The sequence below is a fragment of the Canis lupus genome, chromosome 23 (assembly GCF_048164855.1).
Source record: "Canis lupus baileyi chromosome 23, mCanLup2.hap1, whole genome shotgun sequence".
Classification (NCBI taxonomy): domain Eukaryota; kingdom Metazoa; phylum Chordata; class Mammalia; order Carnivora; family Canidae; genus Canis; species Canis lupus.
The window spans coordinates 38,992,440-39,008,413 of NC_132860.1; the positions used below are offsets into that span (position 1 = coordinate 38,992,440).

The 15,974-nt window shown below is 43.0% G+C and overlaps 1 long non-coding RNA gene across 1 annotated transcript; it reads right to left on the bottom strand.

The window, feature by feature from the left end:
• Positions 1-6,030: 6,030 nt before the first annotated feature.
• LOC140615121 (uncharacterized) lies at positions 6,031-12,989 on the bottom strand. Its single transcript, XR_012015793.1, has 3 exons — positions 12,313-12,989; positions 11,202-11,332; positions 6,031-6,962 (listed from the first exon to the last, which is right to left on the bottom strand). It is a non-coding gene; the product is annotated as an uncharacterized lncRNA (long non-coding RNA).
• Between the last annotated feature and the right edge of the window lie 2,985 nt (positions 12,990-15,974).

A 15,974-nucleotide genomic window follows, 5' to 3' on the forward strand; every position in this document is an offset into this window, starting at 1 on the left:
GAGGCTCCATTGTAAGATCGAGTTGTATAAACTCTCCTTCCTGACTACATTGCTGGGTATTGGCCAAACAGATCATTTTAGCCTCCTCAATGACCAGGGCACCTTGTGGTACACTGGGCTCACTGACAATTGCACTCAAGCCAAGGTGGCCGCCCATGGGTTTGTTCAGGGCTCTCACAGTGCCTCTCACTTACTCCTCTGTCATAACCTTATCCATTTTACTTTGTTATATGTGTTCAAGTACACTGGATTGTGAGCTCCTTGAGGTCAAGGACATCTCTTTCTGGTCTCTAACGCCCAACTCTCCACACGGTGTCACTGTGAGACACGTGGGAAGCTATAGTAGGAAGATATCCAAAAGGTCCCCATTCTAGTGGAGTCAAGTGTGTACGCTCTTCTCTTCCCCTTACACACAGTTCCATGTACTTAAGTCTTCTAAAATTTCTTTTAACAATGATTTGTGATATTGTGCAAGCTTGCACTTGTTGTTACACTTATTCCTTTTTTTTTTTTTTTAAAGATTGTATTTATTTTTCCATGAGAGACACAGAGAGAGGGGCAGAGACATAGGCAGAGGGAGAAACAGGTTCCCTGCAGGGAGCCTGATGCAGTACTCAATCCCAGGACCCTGGGATCATGCCCTGAGTGGAAGGCAGACGTTCCCACTAAGACACTCAGGCGTCCCTGTTACATTTATTCTTGAAGACAAAGTTTAGCCTATTGATTTGAGATCTTTCCTTTTTAAAAATAGATTCCCTCTAAGCATTATTCTAATGTATTCTGCAAACATTGGTATGTTGTATTTTCATTTTCACTTATCCCAAAATGCTTTCTAGTTTCCCTAGTGATTTTCTTCTTTGATCTGTTAGTTATTTAGGAATGTGTTGTTTAATTTCCACAGATTCATAAATTTTAAGCATGTGGATGCTCCCTAAGCACCTCAAGTTTAGTAATCAAAATTAAATGAACATTTTTTTTGGTCCCCTTTCTCTACCTTGCCTTCTCATCCTATTTGTCTTAATTTTTTTTGATATGCATCTCTATTAATTTCTCAAGACAGGAAACCTTTGAGTCATCCCATTATTCAGTTTTCTCTATGGATATAGCCACTAAATAAATCATCTTGTCTTATAGCTTCTCCATCCTCCCCAAAAAATCTTGGCACACATCCTGTTCTCTGTCTTCCTTCCAAACCAGTGCTATTCTAGGGACTAGGTCTTCTCATTTTCTCTCTCCCAGATTGTTATGATTTTCACCTCTTAGTCTCTAGTCTCCAACACCTTGCATTTACTCTCCATATTGCCTACAGAATATTTTACATTCAAATTTGATCATATCATTTCCCTGCTCAAAACCTCATTACCAGCAGAATAATCCCCGTATTCCTTTGCATGATGTACTGCCTTCAAGATATGGCCACTGCATCCCAAACCAGCTCCACAGTGGTTCCCCCTTTATCATCATGCCTTACTTGATCACCCCAGAACATGCTAAGTTATTGAACATGCTTTGTGTCTTTCATGCTTCCATGACCTTGAATGAAGCTACCTCTCCCAGAGAGCTCTTTCTAAACTTGGCATTCTTCCAACTAGCATCTTTGAAACTTCAACTCAAAAACTACCTCCCCTGAAAAGCATTCCCTGTCCCCCCAGACAAACTTAGGTGATTCTTCTATGCTCACTCACAATATGCTCTAGTAAGGCAGTTATTGTATTGTGCTCATCGGGATGTTTTCCAATTAGAAAAGTTTCTTGAAGGTAGAGCACATATTTTATATCTGTATTTCCAGGGCTAGAGGAAAGCTTGGCCCGAAACAGGTATTCCATGACCGAATCTCTCACTGTTCAGTACCCTACCACATACTATATAACAGCATTAAATTTCTCTCACTACCAGTGACTCAAGAATGTTTGTTACTGACTTGCTTATTTCATCCCAAGTACTTTATAGGCAAAATTAACAAAACAAAACAAAAGAACCAGAGACCTGAAATCTATTTTGGCATTGTCACAGAATAATGTTCTTCACACCATAAAACCTCTTTGTCTAATTCTGATTCCATAAAGTAGCTGATATCTCCTATTCATTTCCTGTGATGGTTAATTTTATGTGTCAACTTGGCGGGACCACTATGAAGAGATTAATATTTAAATTAGTGGAGTTTGAGTAAAGCAGATTGTACTCTATAATGTGGATGACCCTGGTTCAATCAGCTGAAGGCCTTTACTGACCTCCCCTGAACAAGGAATGTTGCCAGCAGATGGCCTTTGGACTTGAACTGCAACATTGATTCTTCTCTGGGTCTCCAGCCTGCTGGTCTGCCCTGCAGATTTTGGACTTATTAGCCTTCATTAATTGCATAAACCAATTCCTTAAAATGAGTAAATTTCTCTCTCTCTCTCTCTCTCTCTCTCTCTCTCCACACACACACACAAACCTTATTGGCTCCATTTTTCTGGAGAACCCTGACTAATACATAAGAATCTTTCCCGTTAGCATATGCATTAGCTTTTTTATGCTGCTAAAAGATGATAGATTGTTTTAAGGGAAGAATTCAGTAAATAGGCCATTGACTTTTCTACAAGCAGAGCAATTTATTATATTCTTGCTGGCAAGATGGCAGGTATGGGCTATCTGGTGGTGAATAATGATGGTGATGATGACAGTGAGAGCAGCTAATATTTACCAAGTGCTTCCTCTTTGACAGGCATTGTGCTAAGTGTTTTACATGCTATCAGACTGTGAAATACGTCCATTTGAGAGTGTCACTGCACAGTGATGGCTTTTGAAAAATGGCCCTCAGCTGGTAAGAGCTGCCTCAGCACAGGTCACTCTCCCTTTGGGGAGGAACAACTTCCTTCCAATAAAGGGCAATGCAGGAGACCCCAGCTCCCTCCCTAGATTTCAAGACAAGTCTGAAAGGCCATCCAGCTTTAAACTGTCCTGTAAGATTGGCTGAAGCCCTTAGACTATACTGCAGCTCAGCCTCTTCCTCTGCCCAGTCCTGCTTCCTTCCCCCTCCTGCACCCACAGTATGATTCCCAGCACCACTCCCTAATATAATTTCCCAGTGCTAACCTCCATCTCAGAATCTGCTTCTCAAAGAACCCAACCCACAACAATTACATGAGCATTAAATGAAACCATCTACATAAAGTCCTTTGCCCAAGGCCTGACAGAGAGCAAGTATTCAAACAATGGGATTGTTATTATTATTTACCAAAAAAGGTTGGTACTATTGTTGTTATTCCCTTTTTTACAGATGAAGAAATTGAACATGAGAGAGTTTAAATAACTGACTTATATAATAACATTCAAAGATGGATTACAAGTCTAGGTATAAGACAAACCTGAGCTCATCCTTATTAGGCGATCCTGTCTTCTTTCACATAATCATTCTGGAGACTCCAAATGCAAGGTCTGGAGGGAAGTACATGGCAGGTGGAGATTGAAGCAAAGTTCGGGACAGGCCTGGGTTGGTTGTGAACTACAAGCATGTGCCAACTACGTCCAACAGGTGAAATGGTAAATGGGAAATAGCTGAAAGGTGACAGGAAAACCAGAGGGAGAATACCAGGGCTGCCCCAGGAGGAAGATTTCATAGCACCAGAGGCAAATGTGAGGAAGCAGATGAGAAGTGTCAGGACATATTCCCTGCGAATACTTGGAACACATCTTTATGGAACACCTAAAAAAGTCACATATCCCTGACACCTACTGCAAAAAACAAAACAAAACAAAAACATGAACCAGAAGGAAATTCACTTTCCCACACAATATTTAATGGGCATCTACCTACCTACCTACCTACATCTACCTACCTGATGATGGGCATCAATCTCTGTCTTCAAGGAGCTCGCAGTCCAGGATACTGGGAGTGAAAGTGGGAGGACACAGGCACACGGTAAGCAACTAAATTTACATAATGAGAAGTCAGTAGAGAAACTAGGAGTCAGTAGAGAGACTAAGCTGCCACAGAAGGTGTGCTTAATTCTGCCCAAGAGAATGCCGGAAGGCTTTACAGAGAAGGTGATATTTGTTTTTGTTGTTGTTGTTTGATTGGTTTGGGGGAGTTTTTTAGATAAAGGCAGAGAGAGAGTAGGTGAGGAAAGGCAAAGGCAGAGAGAACATCCCAAGCAGGCTCCATGCCCAGCACGGAGCCTGATGCGGGGTTCGATCACACAACCCTGAGATCTTGACCTGGCTGAAATCAAGGGTCGGGCGCTGAACCAACTGAGCCACCCAGGCACCCTGAGGAGGTGACATTTGAACAAGGTTTTGAAGGATAACAGCTCTCTGCAGTCGAGGGGAATTTGAAAAGACTAGACTATTCTCTAAGAGGGGAAAGGGCACACACTATTTGTTTTTCTGCGGGGTGTGGAGAGCACTCCCCGGGGAAGAATCACTGCATTGTCTTGTAATAGATCATAGGCACTTGGTGTTTTCCATATTTCAACAACTAGGAGAAAATGCTCCTGGAGAATCTTTGTAAATCCAAGCACTTCATCCTTTGAAAGCCTTGTCATGGGGCAAAAGAAATGGTCCTTTGAATTTAAGTGTCATAAAACTCCAGCAGGAGCAACATGTGCACGGAGAAGGCAGCCCAGGTTCACTGGAGCCGCACGGAGGAAGCAGATGTTCTGCTCTGTTCTGAGACAGTTGACCATTCCTGAGAGATTGCACGATTATTTCTAAGCCATGTCCCCCCAGAGACTTAGTGGAGAGCCCCATCTGTAAGCCCTGGTGGCTGCGCTTGTGTCTAGACCACAGGAATTCTGTCCTCCGGCTCCGCATGGAGGCACGTGAAAGCAGACGGAGAAGGTAGCTTCCTGCTGACAGCACAGTTACCCACAGGTGCCCTGAAGCCGGAGGGCCCCTGAACTGCTTCAGAAGGAACAGTTTGCCAGTTCCCACTCCTGCCGAACAGATGGCAGCTCTGCACTTGGGAAACACTTTGGCTGCCAGGATGAAGTCACGTCTTTTAGCGGTTATGGTCTTGTTACTTTTAATGTGTGTTGATGTGACACACCGATGCACCTTAGGAAGACCTGACACCGCGTGGGGGGGGATGCGCCTGCCCCTGGTCCCTGGGAGGGGAAGCTTTAAAGGATTAAAAGGAAGTGCAATGATCCTTCTGGCCCATCTCTGTCAATAATTAGCTCTGGTTAAGTGGTTTTGATTAAGTCCTTCGGTCACTCAAGTTCGGTGTAGACAGGAGGCACCACCAGGCCCTCATGCGCCACGCAGGCCTGGGCCCCCTGAGACCCAGGGATCAGGGCAGTTTGGGTGCCTTCTGCCTGGAACTCTGGGGGACAGGTTGAACAGCCAGACAGCTTCACCTGTCACTCTAAGGCTTCATTGTCAGACATATTAAACCCTGGGTATGACCCTTAGGTGATGGAAATCCCCCTCCCATTTTCGAGTCTTTCTGCCTTGCAGTGGTCCTGCCCTTTAGAATCATCTGGAGAGCTTTTCTAAAAGTACCTATGTGAAGGCCCCCATGCAGAGATCCAGATTAACTGGTGTGAGGTGAAGGCTGGGAAATCCTCTATTTTTTTTAAAAGCTCCCCAGATGAGTCTAATGGGCAAGAAGCATTGCCCTGAAATCTTATACCATTGCATAAGACAATGTTTTATTCTGTGTTATGCCAGCATATGACACCACCAACAAAGAAGCAGTGCTGGGGCACCTGGGTGGCTTAGTCGGTTAAATGTCCGACCCTTGGCTTCAGCTCAGGTCATGATCTCAGGGTCATGAGGTCGAGCCCCCCAGGTCAGGCTCTGCGCTCAGCAGGGAGTCTGCTTGAGATTCCCTCTCTGCCGCTCCCCCTGCTCACTCTTCCCTCTCCTCTTCTAAAAATAAATAAATAAATCTTTTTTTTTTTTTTTAAAGTGGTACTAATAGTAATTGCTTCAAGGATACTGGCTAGCAACAAAGTAGTTTATCATCCTGAAAGTGGCCTTAGGCTTCAGTGCGGAAAAGTTGCCAACCCAGAGTAAGCAGGTCATATGCAGCAGAGCTTGGTCTGAAACACCCAGATTTTCTAATTATATGAGCTCAGCCCCTTTCAGTGCTTTACCTCGACTCCTAAATTACCAAGCCTGTTTTCAGTTATCAGACTATTTGAAGCCCGTGGGACATTTCCAGCTGGACCTCTACCACCAGCGTGAATTGGAACAGTGAGGTAATTATCTGAGTAATTCAGGCAATGCAGTTTATTTTTCCTGAATTACCTGGATAATGACCTCAAGCCTAATAAGATGGAAAGAAGCCAGAGCCACATTCTGATGGCTTTACTGCCCCCTCAACAACACGTTCCTATTTAAAAGGTCCTGACTTAAAGAATTAAACTGTTAAAGCTTGCGTCTTCCTTATTTGCCACAGGAGGTCCCATTAATCATCTGGGGAAGATAGCAGCTCCTCAGTGTTCAGAGATCCTGTGGCTGGGGATTGCTCCTCCCAGCTGAGGAACGCAGCTGTCCTGGATTCCTGGCGTGTTCTCTGTGTCTCTGGGAGTCGTCACCTTAGCTAATGAGGTGACAAAGAGGAAGGCTTCTGGGTATTGATTTTCATTTCTGCTCATCATTTCTTCCTTAAACTACAGAACCAAATACACAGAAGTAATTCCTATTTTCCTGGGCTGGCCTGGGCTGGATCTGTAACATGGAGTGCCTTACCCACCTGGCAAGGCCTCGCTTTTCACCTCAAGGCTTGTGGCCAGAGCCTGGAGAAGCTATTTCAGCTAAAGGGACAGGAACTCCTTTGCTTCTGCTGCTGTCACTGTCTTCTTCACAGAGATGACCAAATGTCTTAGCAGAAAAGGTGTCCGTCCTATTTCCCAAGGAGAGTTCTTCCTCCTGGGCACTTGGTCATCCCTCTGGAGCCATCTTTGATCTCTCTTCAAGTTTTGCTTTCTGTTCGCTCCTTCCCTTCTGCAGACAGGGCTAAGTCTTCTCCAGCTCTGGCAAGTAGGAAGCAAGGTAACAAATGAGATTGGGCAGGACCAGGCCAGAGCCAGTGGTGGATGGAGTGACACTATTAGGAAATGAGAAGAAAAATACAGAAGCCAGAAAATGGAGGCAGGTCAGAGACTCTCAGTTCAATACAACAGTATGGGAACCAAGAAAGACCATGATGTGCTGGGGAAACATAGGTTTGGAACTGATTCCTGGCTCCTTTCTGGCTATATGATAATCTTTAAAATAGTAATATTATTAAAACTCATGTCCTAAGGTGTTATGAAATTGAAATGATTGACTGCACACAAAATTGCTTAAAGAAATTTTATACTACATAATTGTTACTATGACTATGGCAAAAAAGGAAAGCCTGCCCAACAATATTAAGTGCTTCTCTGGATTCAGAGTGGAAGAGGTAGTAGGGGCCTGTCTTCTAGTCCTGTCCTTTTAAACTTTTGAAATTTCTCTCCATTATGAGAAAAGTATTTTACTTAGTGTTCAAGAACACATATTTATTCATGAAAACATTGGTAAATACAAATTCAACTTAGTAAATTTTAAAGATCTAGCAAGTAGAGGGGAGCTCCAAAGGGCTACAGAAAAGGAAAGGTTTTTAAGGTAGAGATATAGTGGAAAAAAGGAAATTATTAGCAAAGAATCCATTGAAAATTCTCATCTGCCCTGAACTTTAGAATATTTGGAATATTCTAAATAGCTTATTTGGAGAGAGGGTCTTTGCAGACATAATTTAGGCAAGGATCAAGATGAGATCCTGCTGAGTTATGGTGGGCCCTAACCCAATGAATGTGTCTTTAGAAAAGATAGAAAAGGACACACAGAGAAGTTGATGTGAATATGGAAGCAGAGATGAAAGGTGTGCTACTCTAAGCTAAGGAATACCAGCAGCCTCCAGAAGCTGGGAGAACCTAGGAAGGACTTTCCTTTAGGCTTTCTGAGAAAGCCTGGCTCTGAGCATCTTGATTTCAGACATCTAGTCTCCAGGACTCTTATAGCAGCCCAAGGAAACCCATGCATGTGATTATAGGTATCTGAATCCAAAACTTCACAAAATATCCTTACTATGTGTAATGTACTTTGATACTTTCTATCAATGCTGATTGTGACTTACTAAAATTAATGTTGTGATCCTCTGATGGGTTGTCATCCACAGTTGGAAAAAAAAACTGTTCTCTTTCATTGAGAATGAATGTTGAGTGAGAAGGGATATTTAGATATGGTGATTAAGAGTCAGAGCTGGATCCTCATTAAATATACACAATTGAAAAGTCGGTGGGGGGTTTGTGAAGGAGAGTCAATGCTGACTAGCAAGGAAATAATTCAAGTAGGTTGGTGGGAGCTGCTGGTTAGAATAGAGGTTTGATCGTTATAACAAAGACCCAAAGTAGCAGTGGCTTAAACAATGGACTCCTGTTGTTAAAGAAAAATGTTTTTATATAAAGGTTAAAATCTCACCTCTCACGCCAGTGTAAACTGAATACACGTCAAAGATTTTAAGTCATTAATTCATGAGGGATCCATTAAGATATTGCTACCAGTTCAATGGCAAGTTCACGGTATCACACATAGGTTAATTGAGAATGCTGAAATGAATTTAAAAATTCATGTAAAATTGGCTTTTTCTGTGGTGCAGGAGTGGGGAGCAAGGACGAGGGCAATCAACTATACCTCCACTGGACAGGATTTGTTTGCATGTGGAAAAGAAATAATCATCTGTACCACTATCAGTTATCTGTAGTTTAAGGACCTGTAAAATAGGTCAAAGATAATGGTAGAGGTAACCTGACCAAATAAGCTCCTCAGGACACCCATGAATCTTTTTGTTGCTCACTTCAAATTCTTTCTGTTTTTCCTGGCACTCTCTTATATGAGAGTATGAGTGTCAGTATTCTGGAACTGCTATGGAGCTCCCAGTACTGGGGGACCAGCTGTTGCACTCTTATTTATTCCTCCTCCATCCCTAGAATGACACTTTCATCTGCATGGGTCAAGATAGCGCACCAATGGCACAACTACATTCCTTTCAACAAGAAGCAGGGAAAGGGGAAAGTAATACCTTTCCCTTTAAGGGTATAACCTAGCAGTTGCACACAGCACTTCTGCTCATATCCTGTTAGCCAAAACTTAGTCAACTGTTCATGCCTTGCTGCAAGGGAGACTGGCAAATGTAGGCTTTATTCCATGTGGTCATGTACCTAAAACTTGAGGGCTGTCGTCCCAAAGAGAAGAACAGATATTAGAAGACAGTTAGTAATCCTAACGAAAGGAAGGACCTAAACCAGAATCGTGAATTTAAGGATTACTGAATAATCCTTACGAAGAAATGAAAACAGAGCATCTTGGTTACTCTTTTGAGAATTGGCAAGAAAAAGGAGAAGCAGACTAGGAATAGGAAAGTTAGACAGAAGGGAAAGAGGACCGATTTTTCCCAGTCTTGAAATCCAAAGCTCACTGTACAAAACGCCATCCCCTCTATGTAACCTTGCCTAATCCCCAGGGCTAAAAATCTCATTATCTCCTAAGCTCCCATATCCCTGATGTATGCCATTTGCCTCATCTCTGACTATTTCTGTATGTGTCTTATGTCTCCTGTAGGCTCTAAGTACCTCATTTATCTTTTCAACTTTCACAGCTTCTAGTATGCCGCTTTGCCCACAGCTGACATCTTTCTCATTTATCGCCTTCCTCCCTGTTGATCCCTCTTCAGTATGAAGCAAAGAAAAGTCTAGTATTTCCCTTCCTTTTTAACAGCACAGAGAGTTAACAGTGGTCTTTTTTTTTTTAATTTATTTATTCATGATAGTCACACAGATAGAGAGAGAGAGAGAGAGAGGCAGAGACACAGGCAGAGGGAGAAGCAGGCTCCATGCACCGGGAGCCCGATGTGGGACTCGATCCTGGGTCTCCAGGATCACGCCCTGGGCCAAAGGCAGGCGCCAAACCCACTGCGCCACCCAGGGATCCCAACAGTGGTCTTTGAATAGTACTCTTTCCATCTTTTACTCAGGATGGCTGTGAGAAATGACTGTTCACAGACCTCAGTGATGTAAGCAGGAGTTGTCCGAGAGTGACGTGTTGCTAATATGAAGAAGGAATGGGTGCTACTTCTGGCTTCTCATGATGCATGTTTCTGTATGTTCATGATTTGTTGTGTAGCTATTAAGGTACAAGAATTAATAAATATGTACAGGGTCCTTTTGCAGTAAAACTAGTTATAACTTGGAGGGGGGGAGTGAAACTTCAGTTTGAAGTTTGAAAATCCCAAGTTTGAAAATCATGGTTTTAAATTAGATTTCATTTTGATATACAGTAACACATAAGACTTAATCAAAGAGTGAAATGCCTATTCTACCCAGGACAGTGTAGCATATTAGAAATCAAGAGGAATTTTGAATACACAGCAAAGGTATAAATCCTTATCCTGCCACTTACTGGTACATGTGACTTGGGCAAGTCACTTAACTTCTCTGAATGTCTCTTTTCTCAACCATTGAATGTGGATAATAAATCTACCCTGCAGGGCTATTGTGACATATAAAGCTATTATATATATGATGTCTGTTATAAATTCAATGCCATTTGTTATTAATTTAATGCCAAATTGAGAGTATTTGGATTTTTGGGCTGCATTCATCCTTTTTAACTAAATGCATGGTATTGCTATGGAGATACAGCTACAGTTAGCAGAAGATATGTCATGTTTATGTCCATTATGGGCTATATTAACAAATGCCTCTCCTCAGCCCATCCCTCATTTCAGACAAATTATCAGAAATATCACAATGATTTATATAACATAACAGTTCATCTTCTTGTGGAGTAGGTAAGTAGGGATTGGCTTATGGAAGTAACTGTACAGCTTTTAAACTCTACTTTTGTTTCTTCTTTACTTTGGGTGGGGCATTTTTTAGACTCCTTAAAACTTTAAGTCTCAGGGCCCCCAGTTAAAATGACCAATTAAGTTGTATAGAAATTCTTTCTTTTTTCCACACATAATTAGAAGGCAGATATTTCAGAATGTCTATAAGTGGTGGTATTTTAATAATTTTGTTGCGCCTTAAAGGTGTGTTATCAAATACTGCCTGTTCCTTCCAGTTAGGGGTAGAAAAATGGGGAAGGCAGAGAGGAATGACTTACTTGGCCTTCCTATTCTTCAATAAGGCATTGACCCTTGTCAAAGAGAACATATATACATATGCACACAAACAAGGACTCCCATTTACCTTATTTTCAAATTTAAATTATAGTATCCGGTCATTCATCTTTGTCACAATCCGCCAAACAGTTTTGCGAGAACATGTTTCATAAACAAGCTCTCCTTTCAGCATCGGCCAGGAAGGTTAAGGTTTAGATCCTGTGCGATAGAAAACCTTTTTGTAATTCACCCCCAAACATCTGTTCAGTCGTTCATCATTAACATCTGTCACCCATTTCTAGGCTCAACCCAGACAAAGCTATGTTTTTCTAACACACTCTATTTCAAATTGTTACCAAGTGATTCCTACTCAGACTAATCTTACACAGGGATTGAGAAGATGTCTTATTGGATCAAATTCGTCCTCTCCTAATGCAGCATCTACCCTGTAGCTTTGGCAAAAACCCAGTGGCTCAGAGGAAGAGAAATTCCTCATAACATGCTAACACTTTCCTGGTTAAATTGTTAGTTACCCCGAAACTTTTAATTCTCTTTAACTCTTCAGGGTTAGCAAACATTATCCTATATATCCTATACATTTGTGTATCAAACTTTGGCCCATTGAGCCTATCATATACCGTATTCAAGCCCCAGTGGGGTTGCTTTGCAAACTAACTGAAATAAGAACATATGAAATGTTTTCTACTACTTGATCCAATTACTTGCATAAAAAGAAATGTTGGCTCATTTGGAAAGATAACAGAGTGGTTAAAAGTATGCTGAGACCTGAACTGAGATCTTGGAAATGACACCTCTAAGTCAGTTAGCTTTGGTTATTTTAGTTAATGACCCTGGGCCCTCTCTACTTAATGGGGAAAATGGGTACCTCAGGATTATATAAGTTAAAAGAGATATTGTATGGAAGGTGCTTGACATAGTGCCTGGCACATAGCAAGCAAGTCTGTCAGTCGTTAACTCTTGCTATCATCATCATCATCACCGTCATCATCATCATCCTCACCATCATCCTTACCATCATCATCATCACCATCATCACCATCCATCATCACCATCCTCATCACCATCATCATCACCATCACCATCATCATCCATCACCATCATCATCACCGTCACCATCACCATTATCATCATCATCACATCATAATCAAAGAAGTAGAAAAAGACCAGACTGGCTTTACCTTGCTCTTTTACTCTCAGCATGTCCTTTTCCTTTCTGCTTAACCAGCATTTATTGAATACCTCCTATGGGCTCAAACATATGCCAAATATCAACATAAATGAGATAAATTCCTTCTCCTCAAGAAGCTCTCTCCTTAGTAGAGGAGATAGACCAATGCCCTACTTCAAATCAGACTGTGGTAAGTGCTATATAGTTACAAGTAAAGCTCCCCACAGATTATTTGAAGATGTTTTAACACCAAATCTCTGTTTTTCTTATTAGAAGACTTTAATTGGGGCTCATCTTACACAGTAAGTTAGAAATTTAAACCCCAGGGCAGACCTTTCATTTCAATGGGAACCTAATGGTTATAATTTAGGTCAATGTTTATAATGTCAATAGTGCAGTGAGACAGAAGAAAAGGGTTTCACCTCTTTTTCCATGCATGTTAAAAAAAAAAAGAAAGATAATAATGAAAAAGGCCCCCAAACTGAACCAGATGGAGAAACTGAATTATTCTTTTTTATTTCCTTCATCAAGTATAGTGTAAAATTTGAGCAATGATGACTCATTAAAGCCAAATTGATATTATAAGATTTCTAAATGTTAATACCAATCTCTACTAACATCTATCTATCTATCTATCTATCTATCTATCTATCTATCTTTTTCTTTATTAGAGATCAGAGAGTCCTGGGACTCCATTTTCCATTGACTGTAGTCACAAGAAAAGAGTCATTGTGGGAATTCCATCCTGGCCATAGCTATGGGCGCCTTTTCCACATTATCTGGGGAAAGGGCATATAGAGCTGAACACCTTCCAGATGTGTATCCTTCTGCTGTTGCTCCTTCGTGAGTCCCTACCCTGGGGGCCTAAGTCTTGTGTGGGAGATAAGTGTGTCACCCTGAAGACATGATATATGTGTTGGGACTAACAGACCGAATCTGAGTTCCTCAGAAGAGCAGGATGGGGCAGGCAAAGGCTTTCTAGGCAGAAGGAACTGCTTGGGAGAAGAGGGGTGTGGGCTCCTGATAGCTGGTCTGTAGGGGAAGATGCAGAACAGGAGTGGGGATTGGGGAAGAAAGGGGCCAGGAGCAGATCCCCAAGCAGAGCACACATTTTGTGTTCACCAAGACAACTTCTTTTTTGCATAAAAAGAAATGTTGCAAAGGGAGCATGGCGTTGTAGAACAGGTCAGGAACTTCTAGGAACAGGTGAGATACCAGGTCCACTCTAGAAACCCCTCAAATGTGTGCGCTGAGGCCTACTACATGGGCCACATAATGCCACATCTTCATGGAAGTTTCCCAGTGGACATATTGCTCCCTCAGGCTTTGTCAACTGGTGACATATTTCTATCTGCCTTCAACAGATTAAAAAATTGAAATTTACCAGCTGTGTCTTTTGGTATTTTACTTAACTTCTCTGAACCTTTATGTCCTCACTTCTAAATGGAAAAAAAAACAAAAACAAAAACAAAACAAAACACCTACAACTCCAAGTGCCCATGAGTCTTTATGGATATAGTGCAGTGCTAACAGGCACTCATTCATGTTAATTCCTTTGTGGTCCAGGGTTATCCTCTAGGAAGTGATAAGAAATCCAACCCAGGTATCCTGACCAGTAGGTCACGTGTGTTCTGAGGCATCGTTCTACTTCCATGCACACCCTGCAGACAAAGAACACCTGGTAAGTCCCAGATGAACTGCCATCACGTTTACAGCGTGAAGCTGGGATGGATCTGTCCCTCACCCTTCAACCCCCACCTACTTCAACAAACCCTGACCCTGTCAGCACATTCCTGTGCTGATCCCTACCCAACCCCACGCCCCTGCTTATGGGGGCTGAGAGGAGAACCAAGCTACCTTCAACAAGTCAGGAAAAAAATATTACCTCAAGGGTGGTCTCAACCATGAAGTCAGCTGGGAGGAGAAACTAATGACAAGTGACAGTAAAAAGACCGGATTTTTCAAGATGTTTTTACTTGTCCTTAAAAAATTACAAAGACAAATCAGATAACCAAAGAATGCATGGTCTGTGAGGGAGAGAAGTAGGAAATTGAGTTAGAAAAGGATGGGGCTGACTAAACACCAGTTTGGTAATAGAGATGTTCCTAAATCAACCGGCCCTAAGGACATGCGGATGAGACGGTCGCCGCCAAGTGTACTCCCTTCCCTGAGAATCAACCAGAGACTGGAATCTTGTTCTTGAAGTCGGTGACATCTTTAAAACCTGATTTATTGTTTGCCCCTCAAAGCCTTCCTGTGCCACAGTCACAGACACTTGGTTTCAGGCGCGCGCGGGGAAGGGGGTGTGCGCATGCGCCCAGGATGCACCTGCCCAGCCGGGGGGGGGGGGGGGGGGGGGGGGACGGGGGGTAGGGGGGTGGTGGGCGGCTCGCCCTAGAGCTTGGAGAACGAGCTGCCTAGGGCGCGATGCCGGTAAGCCAGGTGTACAATGACTCAGGCCCTGTAATGGGATCCATCTGATCCGTCCACATGCAGAATTCACAGATTGTTTTAATGTAAGCAGATCACACTACTTCCCTGCTCATGACCCTCCCAGGACATCCCATGCCACCCCGAATGCAATCCACACGTGTTAGGGGCTGCGAGGCCCTGTGTGGTGGCTCGGGCCCACCACGCCATGCTCACCTTGCGGAACTCTTCCGCAACACGACTGCATCACAACTGCATTTGCCCCTGACAGTTTGCAGGTGACTCCCTCCTCTGTCCCCGCTCACAGTCTGCACTAGGCTCTTCTCTCTGCCTTGCCGCCCTCGCCTTACTCTGCCCCACTGGTGCCCACTCCTTCAAAGCTCAGCCTTATTGTCGCTCTCTGCCTTCCCTGTCTCCCCACCCCAATTAGGCCTGACCCCCTGATGCACTCACATCACCTAGGCTTCTCCTCCGTGGTACTTGTTCAAATGCGTGGACTTACTTGTTCAATGTCTGTGGCCTCATCTCTGATAGAGGCATTGACCACATCTATTGTGTGGGTATGGGATACAGAGAACCTACCTCAAAGCTCCTGGCTCAGCGCAGGGTGTGACAAATGTTCAGAAAGTGAATGAATGACTGGTCGGAAGAGAACTTCCAGCTGATCCCCTCCTACAGCTGATGGCTTCTGGCCAAAATCAGCTCAGGACAGAATATCAAATTATTAACAGTGCCTGTAACTGAATTGAATTAGGCAAAATGGTGGTTTGGCAGACGGTCTTCTTCTAGTCAAAGAACTATGATAAAGGAAGGTCACTGGGGGGCGCAGTTGATTAAGGGTCTGACTTGGTTTTGGCTCAGGTCTTCATCTCAGGGTGGTGAGATCCAGCCTGGCTTGGACTCTGTGCTCAGCTCTGGAGTCTCTTAAAATTTCCTCTCCCTTTCTCTCTGCCCGCTCCCCTCCCCCAGCTCATGCTCACTCTCTCTCTCTGTCTCTCAAATAAATAAATCAATCTAAAAAAAGGGAGGAGGGAGTCACTGGGCTGCAAAGTTATAAAGAACTTTAAGAAAAACAAGGCCCATTTTTCAAAACTAGAAAGCCATTAATCAGAAGTTTTCTGGGAGAGCTGATCACTCAGGTGTCTAGTCATACAGTCATTCATGTAAATGCTAAAATGTCAGAATTTAAAGTTGTTATTTGAAAGAGAAGCAGCTGCGACTCCAGAGAAACCAACAGCCCCT